Source organism: Odontesthes bonariensis, chromosome 11, assembly GCF_027942865.1.
Source record: "Odontesthes bonariensis isolate fOdoBon6 chromosome 11, fOdoBon6.hap1, whole genome shotgun sequence".
Lineage (NCBI taxonomy): Eukaryota > Metazoa > Chordata > Actinopteri > Atheriniformes > Atherinopsidae > Odontesthes > Odontesthes bonariensis.
In genome coordinates, this window is record NC_134516.1 from 5025182 (window position 1) to 5033445 (window position 8264).

An 8264-nucleotide genomic window follows, 5' to 3' on the forward strand; every position below is an offset into this window, starting at 1 on the left:
AAAAAAGGAAAGAGCTGCTGCTGGACGCGCACGCGCGCGCACATACAGATTTAAGGCACAACAGCTGAAGATCAGTGACTCTGATTCATTGTCTTTATCATTAATTAATGCGCATCAGCTTCTTATTAATCATTTAAAGCCCCTGTTTGTTCGACCTGGATGGATTCTGGTCAGATCAGACTGTTTAATATTTCTCCTTTTTTGTATTTCTATTTTGATATTTATATTTCTCCTTTTTTTGTATTTCTATTTTAATATTTATATTTCTCCCTTTTTTGTATTTCTATTTTAATATTTCTATTTTATTTCTCCTTTTTTGTATTTCTATTTTTATTTTAATATTTATTTCTCCTATTTTGCATTTTTATTTTAATATCTATATTTCTCCTTTTTTGTATTTTTATTTTAATATCTATATTTCTCATTTTTTGTGTTGTAATTTTAATATTTATATTTCTCCTTTTTTTGTATTTGTATTTGTATTTTAATATTTACATTTTTCCTGTCTGGTGACATATAAAGCCGAGCTTGAGGCTGAATCCCTTCCAGTGGGTAATGCCTGCAGTTAAAGGTTAAATTGTGATCGACTCTAACTCGAGCCACATCGCAGCAATGACGCTTAAATTCATTCATCACCTCAATAAGGAAGATAAACAAGTTAAAAACAGCTGTTTGCTTTTAAGATGAGCGTCTCTAAGGAGGCCACGCCCTCCCAGAAGCCCCAGTCATATATCATTGGTTGATCTGAGTTGCCTGATCAGGCTCCGCCCACCTGCATATAATTAAGAATACCTACAAAACGACCCCCGACCTGTCGGTGTTTTTACTCTCTGAGTGTTTCATGTGGAAACTGGACGTGCAGTTTGTTGTTCTGTTTGTTTGTTTGTTCAGTTTGTTGTTGCTCTGCTGGGCGAGTTAACTTGTTATTATCGCGTTAACTCGCTAGTTATTTAACGCCAATAAATATTTTATTAACACATTAACACAGTTTTTTATTTTTTTTTATTATTTTTGGGGGCTTTTGTTCCTTTAATTGATAGGGGTTAATGCGATTAATCGTGATTAATCAGGGAAATCATGTGAATAATTAGAGTAAACATTTTAATCGTTTAACCAGCCCTAATTTAAAGATGAGGTGAACCTTTGTAAAAGAAAGTTCCTTTAACTTGTCGTTATGTCAGTGAAGAGACTTCATGATCAGGTTCAGAATTTAAATTTTTAAAGGTGTGATTTGGTTGAATTTAAGAATTAAAAACACTTGATTCTGTTTTGGAATAGAAACAGTTTGGGTTGAGGAAGAAGGAGACTTTCTGTCCGTGTTGTCTGCTGAGAGTTCACCTGAGTTCACCTGTGTGTGACATCATCAGCTGAGGTGTTGCTAAGCTACAGCAACAACTGATGGAGACACACCTGTGTTTATATAAATTACAGTATGATATCTTTAATAATCTTTAATGATAATTCACATTTGGGGCATAATAGTTTATTATTTAATCTAATGAAATCTACCTGGTTAAGACACAAAGAAGAAGAAGATTTTAACCACAAATTTAAAAGCAAAGTTGATCTTTTCTTTTCCACCGTTCAAAATGAAAAATCTAAAAGAGTCATTCAGCTGTTTATTGAACATTTCTTCAACATTAAAGGACTTGATGCCTCATGTTCAGACAGAAATATCAAATAAAGATGAAGGATTTTCACCTCAGATTCACTTTATTTTTCAGTCAAATTACCTGGTAAAAAGCTTTTTTTAATTTAAGAATGTCTGGTTTCTACGTTTAAATTGGGGAATATTCGTATCATATTTCCTGTTATTTTTAACTTTAAGAAGAGCAGTTATTTAACTTCTTAATTTAAAGACTTATTAACGATATTACGGTGGTGTTTGTGCCTGAAAAGTTGAATTGAAAAAAGTTTTTCCTTCGTATTTAAGACGAGAACAGAAGTGAAAGGTGACCCTGGAAAACCAGCCGGTGATGAACTGAATCTGCAGGGCCGATTTAAAGGTTTTTTTAAAGGTTTGAATCCTCCTCCTGGGCTGGAATCGGTCCCATTTTGAGCTTTCCTGCTGTGTTGGAAGCAGCTGAAACCAGAAGCCTGGCGTTCATCGGGCCATCCGTCTCCTGCACGGCGGCGCTCTGAATCACAATGTTTGCTCGTGCGCCGGCATCAAACGGAACGACCTCCTCATCAATTCAGGAAAAAGCTCTTCAACGCCGGCGGTGTCGAACACATCGGGGGGGACGCCGGTGACCTCTGACCTCCCCCACCTCCCCTCTTCTCAAGGGAGTCAAGGGCACGCACGGCCACCCCCCCCCCCCCCCCTCCTTCTCCTCCTCCTCAGGGTCACCGGGACACGATCTCATTAAAGGCAGCCCGATCCACAACTGCAATGCAGACATTAAATAGCAGTATTTTTCAATTAGGGCCGACAAATTCAATCAAAATTCCATAGATTAGGATGAAATGAGGCGCGGGTCATTTACAAGGGATTTAATTGCACCGCCATTAGACAAATAGTACAGCAGGCTCTGTCTCATTATCAATCATGTGGGGGCATCAATAGTAAAAGGTTGGATGGCAGGGGGGTGTGTGAGCGCCGGGGCCCGTGCACGGGGAGCGTGCACGCTGCAGTGCTGCCACCAGCAGCTAATAAATACCCTCTTTTGTACTTATAAATTATCCAGTTTAATTAACAACATGGATTATGATTGGACTGTGATTTAATTAAACCTTTCCTGCATGCAAGGCGGGCGCCACCGCCATCCATTATATGGGGGGGGGGGGTGTGGTGTGGTGGGGCAAGAGGAGTGGTGGGGGGGGGGGGGGGGGCTGTAAATGAAGCTTCCTCTAATAGGAGCTGCTTACCTGAGAGATCATCAGTCGCTGCAACAAGCGGCGATAATAGTCGTGAGAATGACCGAATGAACCGGTTTGATGTGGAAGAAGAAGAAGAAGAACACACACACACACACACACACACACACTCCCCTCACATTGAAATCCGAAGCTAAATGGCACATCTCAGAGGTTCCTGCTATTATCACCGCACGCTTAAAGTGGAGGGGCCGCCGGACCAATCAGTAGGGCCCAGACCCCATCAGCCGGGCCCAGACCCCATCAGAAGGGCCCAGACCCCATCAGAAGGGCCCAGACCCCATCAGCCGGGCCCAGACCCCATCAGTAGGGCCCAGACCCCATCAGTATGGCCCAGGACCCCATCAGTAGGGCCCAGACCCCATCAGTAGGGCCCAGACCCCATCAGTATGGCCCAGGACCCCATCAGTAGGGCCCAAACCCCATCAGAAGGGCCCAGGACCCCATCAGTAGGGCCCAGGACCCCGTCAGCCGGGCCCAGACCCCATCAGTATGGCCCAGGACCCCATCAGTAGGGCCCAGACCCCATCAGTATGGCCCAGGACCCCATCAGTAGGGCCCAGACCCCATCAGTAGGGCCCAAACCCCATCAGAAGGGCCCAGGACCCCATCAGTAGGGCCCAGGACCCCGTCAGCCGGGCCCAGACCCCATCAGTATGGCCCAGGACCCCATCAGTAGGGCCCAGACCCCATCAGTAGGGCCCAGGACCCCATTAGTAGGGCCCAGACCCCATCAGTATGGCCCAGGACCCCATCAGTAGGGCCCAGACCCCATCAGTATGGCCCAGGACCCCATCAGTAGGGCCCAGACCCCATCAGTCGGGCCCAGGACCCCATCAGCCGGGCCCAGGACCCATCAGCCGGGCCCAGACCCCATCAGTAGGGCCCAGACCCCATCAGTATGGCCCAGGACCCCATCAGTAGGGCCCAAACCCCATCAGAAGGGCCCAGGACCCCATCAGTAGGGCCCAGGACCCCGTCAGCCGGGCCCAGACCCCATCAGTATGGCCCAGGACCCCATCAGTAGGGCCCAGACCCCATCAGTATGGCCCAGGACCCCATCAGTAGGGCCCAGACCCCATCAGTAGGGCCCAAACCCCATCAGAAGGGCCCAGGACCCCATCAGTAGGGCCCAGGACCCCGTCAGCCGGGCCCAGACCCCATCAGTATGGCCCAGGACCCCATCAGTAGGGCCCAGACCCCATCAGTAGGGCCCAGGACCCCATCAGTAGGGCCCAGACCCCATCAGTATGGCCCAGGACCCCATCAGTAGGGCCCAGACCCCATCAGTCGGGCCCAGGACCCCATCAGCCGGGCCCAGGACCCATCAGCCGGGCCCAGACCCCATCAGTAGGGCCCAGGACCCTATCAGTAGGGCCCAGACCCCATCAGCCGGGCCCAGACCCCATCAGCCGGGCCCAGAACCCATCAGTAGGGCCCAGGACCCCATCAGTAGGGCCCAGGACCCCATCAGCCGGGCCCAGACCCCATCAGCCGGGCCCAGACCCCATCAGGAGGGCCCAGGACCCCATCAGGAGGGCCCAGGACCCTATCAGTAGGGCCCAGACCCCATCAGTAGGGCCCAGACCCCATCAGCCGGGCCCAGACCCCATCAGCCGGGCCCAGCTGTAACCCATGAGTTCTTTTAGTAACCAGCTGTTGTTCCCATCTCTACCAACAGACTCAGTTTTATCTGAGTTCAGTTCAGTTCTGCGTCCCACTTCAGCTGCCTTGGTTCTGCTAACTCTTCATGTATCCGTCCCTCCTGTGAGACTGTTTCCTGTTTCACGTGTTTATTCTGTTCATCAGGCTTGATTTGGTCTTCGTTTCTCAGACTCACTCAGGTTTTTGTTCCTTTTTCCTGGTTTTTATCTGGTCAGTTGGCTTTTTCTGTGGTTATCTTCACTTTTAATCGAAAGTTTCAGTCTGAATGTCTTTAACAACACGGTGGCGATGGGTAGAAACTCTACGTTTAAGCTTGTTCTGCTCAGACGGAAGCAGAAGAAGAAGAAGAAGTTGTAGTTGTTTCTGAGGCTACAGACCCTCAGAAGCTGCTTTAAACTGGCACCTTATTCATATCCAGCTGTAAGAACCAGCAGAAAACACAAACTCAGGTGATAACTGAACCCTTAGCTCGGACCGAAGTGTCAGAATAACGTGGAGTTACTTTAGTTAACCCTGAGCTGGGGCCCGAGCCGCTCCGCCCCCGCAGCCTCGGATCAATCATCGAGCAGAGCAGGAATTGGATTTTTTATTATCGGAGCTGAAAGGGGGCCGGTGGGCTTCGACTCTGCGCTGATGGTGGCCGATGAAGAGGGAGGTCTGATTGGGAACGAGTTTCTTAAGTGTCTGGTGGCAGTGAGCAGGCTCAGTATTGATCATCACTGCAGGAAACATTCGTCTGATGAGTCGTTGAGTTAATGTAAAGATCTCCATGAAACCTGGGAAACAGCAGCTCTATGCTGATCTCTGATGGTTTCTGGACCTTTACCCGTTATCCTCGCATGAAAACAGCTCGTTATCAGCCTCTCTCATGGTTCAGCAGGAATCTTGACCTCGGGGTGACCTTTAACCTTTAACATGCTGACTGAGGCCTGCAGAGTCTGAGATGTAGCTCTTTATTTCCTCTTTATTTCCTCTTTATGTCCTCTTTATGTCCTCTTTATGTCCTCTTTATTTCCTCTTTATTTCCTCTTTATTTCCTCTTTATTTCCTCCCCGTCACAGATCCAGAACCCTGCTGCCGCTCTGAACCATTCCTGGAAATAAGCTGATCTCTGAAGCTTTATTTGGTAAAATCATGAGCAAAGACTATCTTTAAGGTGAGATTTACAGTCTCTGAGCAGACGAAGCGACTCATTGCAACCTTGAAAAGTTCCTTTTTGTATATTCAGACTTAAAGCCCCAGCAGAGGGAAAATGTAAAGTCGGCTCGGCATGTTTCAGCTTCGCTGCTCGTCCTCAGGCAGCAACAAGCTGGCCCCATTTCAAACTAATTAGCCACAATGAGCTGTTTGACTTGCAAAAAAGGATGAATGGAAATGAACCGGAGAAGTTCTTCAGGGAGTTGAATGAGCAGAGAGACAGTGGCGCCCCCTGCTGTACGGAGGCTGGCAGCCCTCTGAGATGTTGGAGGAGCTTCCTGAGGAAGTGAAGTGAAGGGAAATTTATTTATAGAGCACTTTTCACAAACAAGGCGATCCAAAGTGCTTTACAACACAGAAACAACAATCAGGTACAGAAATAAAAACATAAAAAAAAAAAAAATCAAACACAGAGATACAGATACAGAACATCAATCAGGTAATTTTAGCTAACAGTAAGATTGGTATAACTATAACAGAACAAAAGTAAATTTAGCTAACAGTAGGATTGGTATAACTATAACAGAGCAAAAGTAATTTTAGCTAACAGTAGGATTGGTATAACTATAACAGAGCAAAAGTAAAGTTAGCTAACAGTAGGATTGGTATAACTATAACAGAGCAAAAGTAAAGTTAGCTAACAGTAGGATTGGTATAACTATAACAGAGCAAAAGTAAATTTAGCTAACAGTAGGATTGGTATAACTATAACAGAGCAAAAGTAAAGTTAGCTAACAGTAATATTGGTATAACTATAACAGAGCAAAAGTAAATTTAGCTAACAGTAGGATTGGTATAACTGTAACAGAGCAAAAGTAAAGTTAGCTAACAGTAATATTGGTATAACTATAACAGAGCAAAAGTAAATTTAGCTAACAGTAAGATTGGTATAACTATAACAGAGCAAAAGTAAAGTTAGCTAACAGTAAGATTGGTATAACTATAACAGAGCAAAAGTAAAGTTAGCTAACAGTAAGATTGGTATAACTATAACAGAGCAAAAGTAAATTTAGCTAACAGTAAGATTGGTATAACTATAACAGAGCAAAAGTAAATTTAGCTAACAGTAAGATTGGTATAACTATAACAGAGCAAAAGTAAAGTTAGCTAACAGTAAGATTGGTATAACTATAACAGAGCAAAAGTAAATTTAGCTAACAGTAGGATTGGTATAACTATAACAGAGCAAAAGTAAAGTTAGCTAACAGTAAGATTGGTATAACTATAACAGAGCAAAAGTAAATTTAGCTAACAGTAAGATTGGTATAACTATAACAGAGCAAAAGTAAATTTAGCTAACATTAAGATTGGTATAACTATAACAGAGCAAAAGTAAATTTAGCTAACAGTAAGATTGGTATAACTATAACAGAGCAAAAGTAAAGTTAGCTAACAGTAAGATTGGTATAACTATAACAGAGCAAAAGTAAAGTTAGCTAACAGTAAGATTGGTATAACTATAACAGAGCAAAAGTAAATTTAGCTAACAGTAGGATTGGTATAACTATAACAGAGCAAAAGTAAATTTAGCTAACAGTAAGATTGGTATAACTATAACAGAGCAAAAGTAAAGTTAGCTAACAGTAAGATTGGTATAACTATAACAGGTAATTTGAGTAAACTAACAAAAGCTAACAAACATGGATAAACTTTCCTCTAAGAGGAGGCATTTAAAAATAGCTAATAACAGAACGGTTGATATAACAAATGATAACAAATATTTAAAAGACTTTCATCTGAGAGGAAATATTAAGGTTGATACAGTGGTAATAGGTCTTAATAGACCATTTGAATATGAGTAAGGAAAGGAAGGAAAAGACTTCCTGGAGTTCTTCTGTAAAAAGCTTCATCTCCAGCTTCAGTTTGTGGTGTTCAAGCGCCCCGACGGAGGCCTCCGTCAGCCCTCCGTCAGCCTCCATCAGCCTCCGTCAGCCCTCCAGCCCTCCAGCCCTCCCACCAGCGCAGAGCAGGTGTAGCAGCCTGTAATGACAGTTATTACACCCTGGACACAGCCTGCCCCCCTCTTTAGGCATGTGAAGCTTGACCTCTGACCTCGCCTGTAAAAGCATGCAGGTTAGCATGTTCGGCAGCGAACCAGACGGTGGGAGGAAGGTGGAGGAAGATGGAGGATCAGAGCTAATTGGATCAGGCGGGATGTTCACCTCCTCAGTTATTTCATTATTACCGCCTTAATTACTGCTGGTGCTGCGTCTGAAATAGGATGCGAGGAGACGGCGGCTAAAATTGGGTTTCCTCTGGGTCCGCCGCGTCGCCTCTCATTAGCGGCGCGAAGGCCAATGTGGCTGTCTGCTGCTCCGAGCGCCCAACGCCTTTTCCTCCCCACAACATGAATGGAGGCCTTGTCTCTCGCTCAGAGACCTCGTCTCCTGACCTCTAATGCTGTTATCACCTGACGGCGGCGGCCCAGCTCGTCCTGTCGGTTCTCACAGGTCGGACGCCACGAAGAGCTGCGATGTGTTGAGGCTTTGCACGCACATGCCTGTCAGACCGCGCTCAGGGTTTAT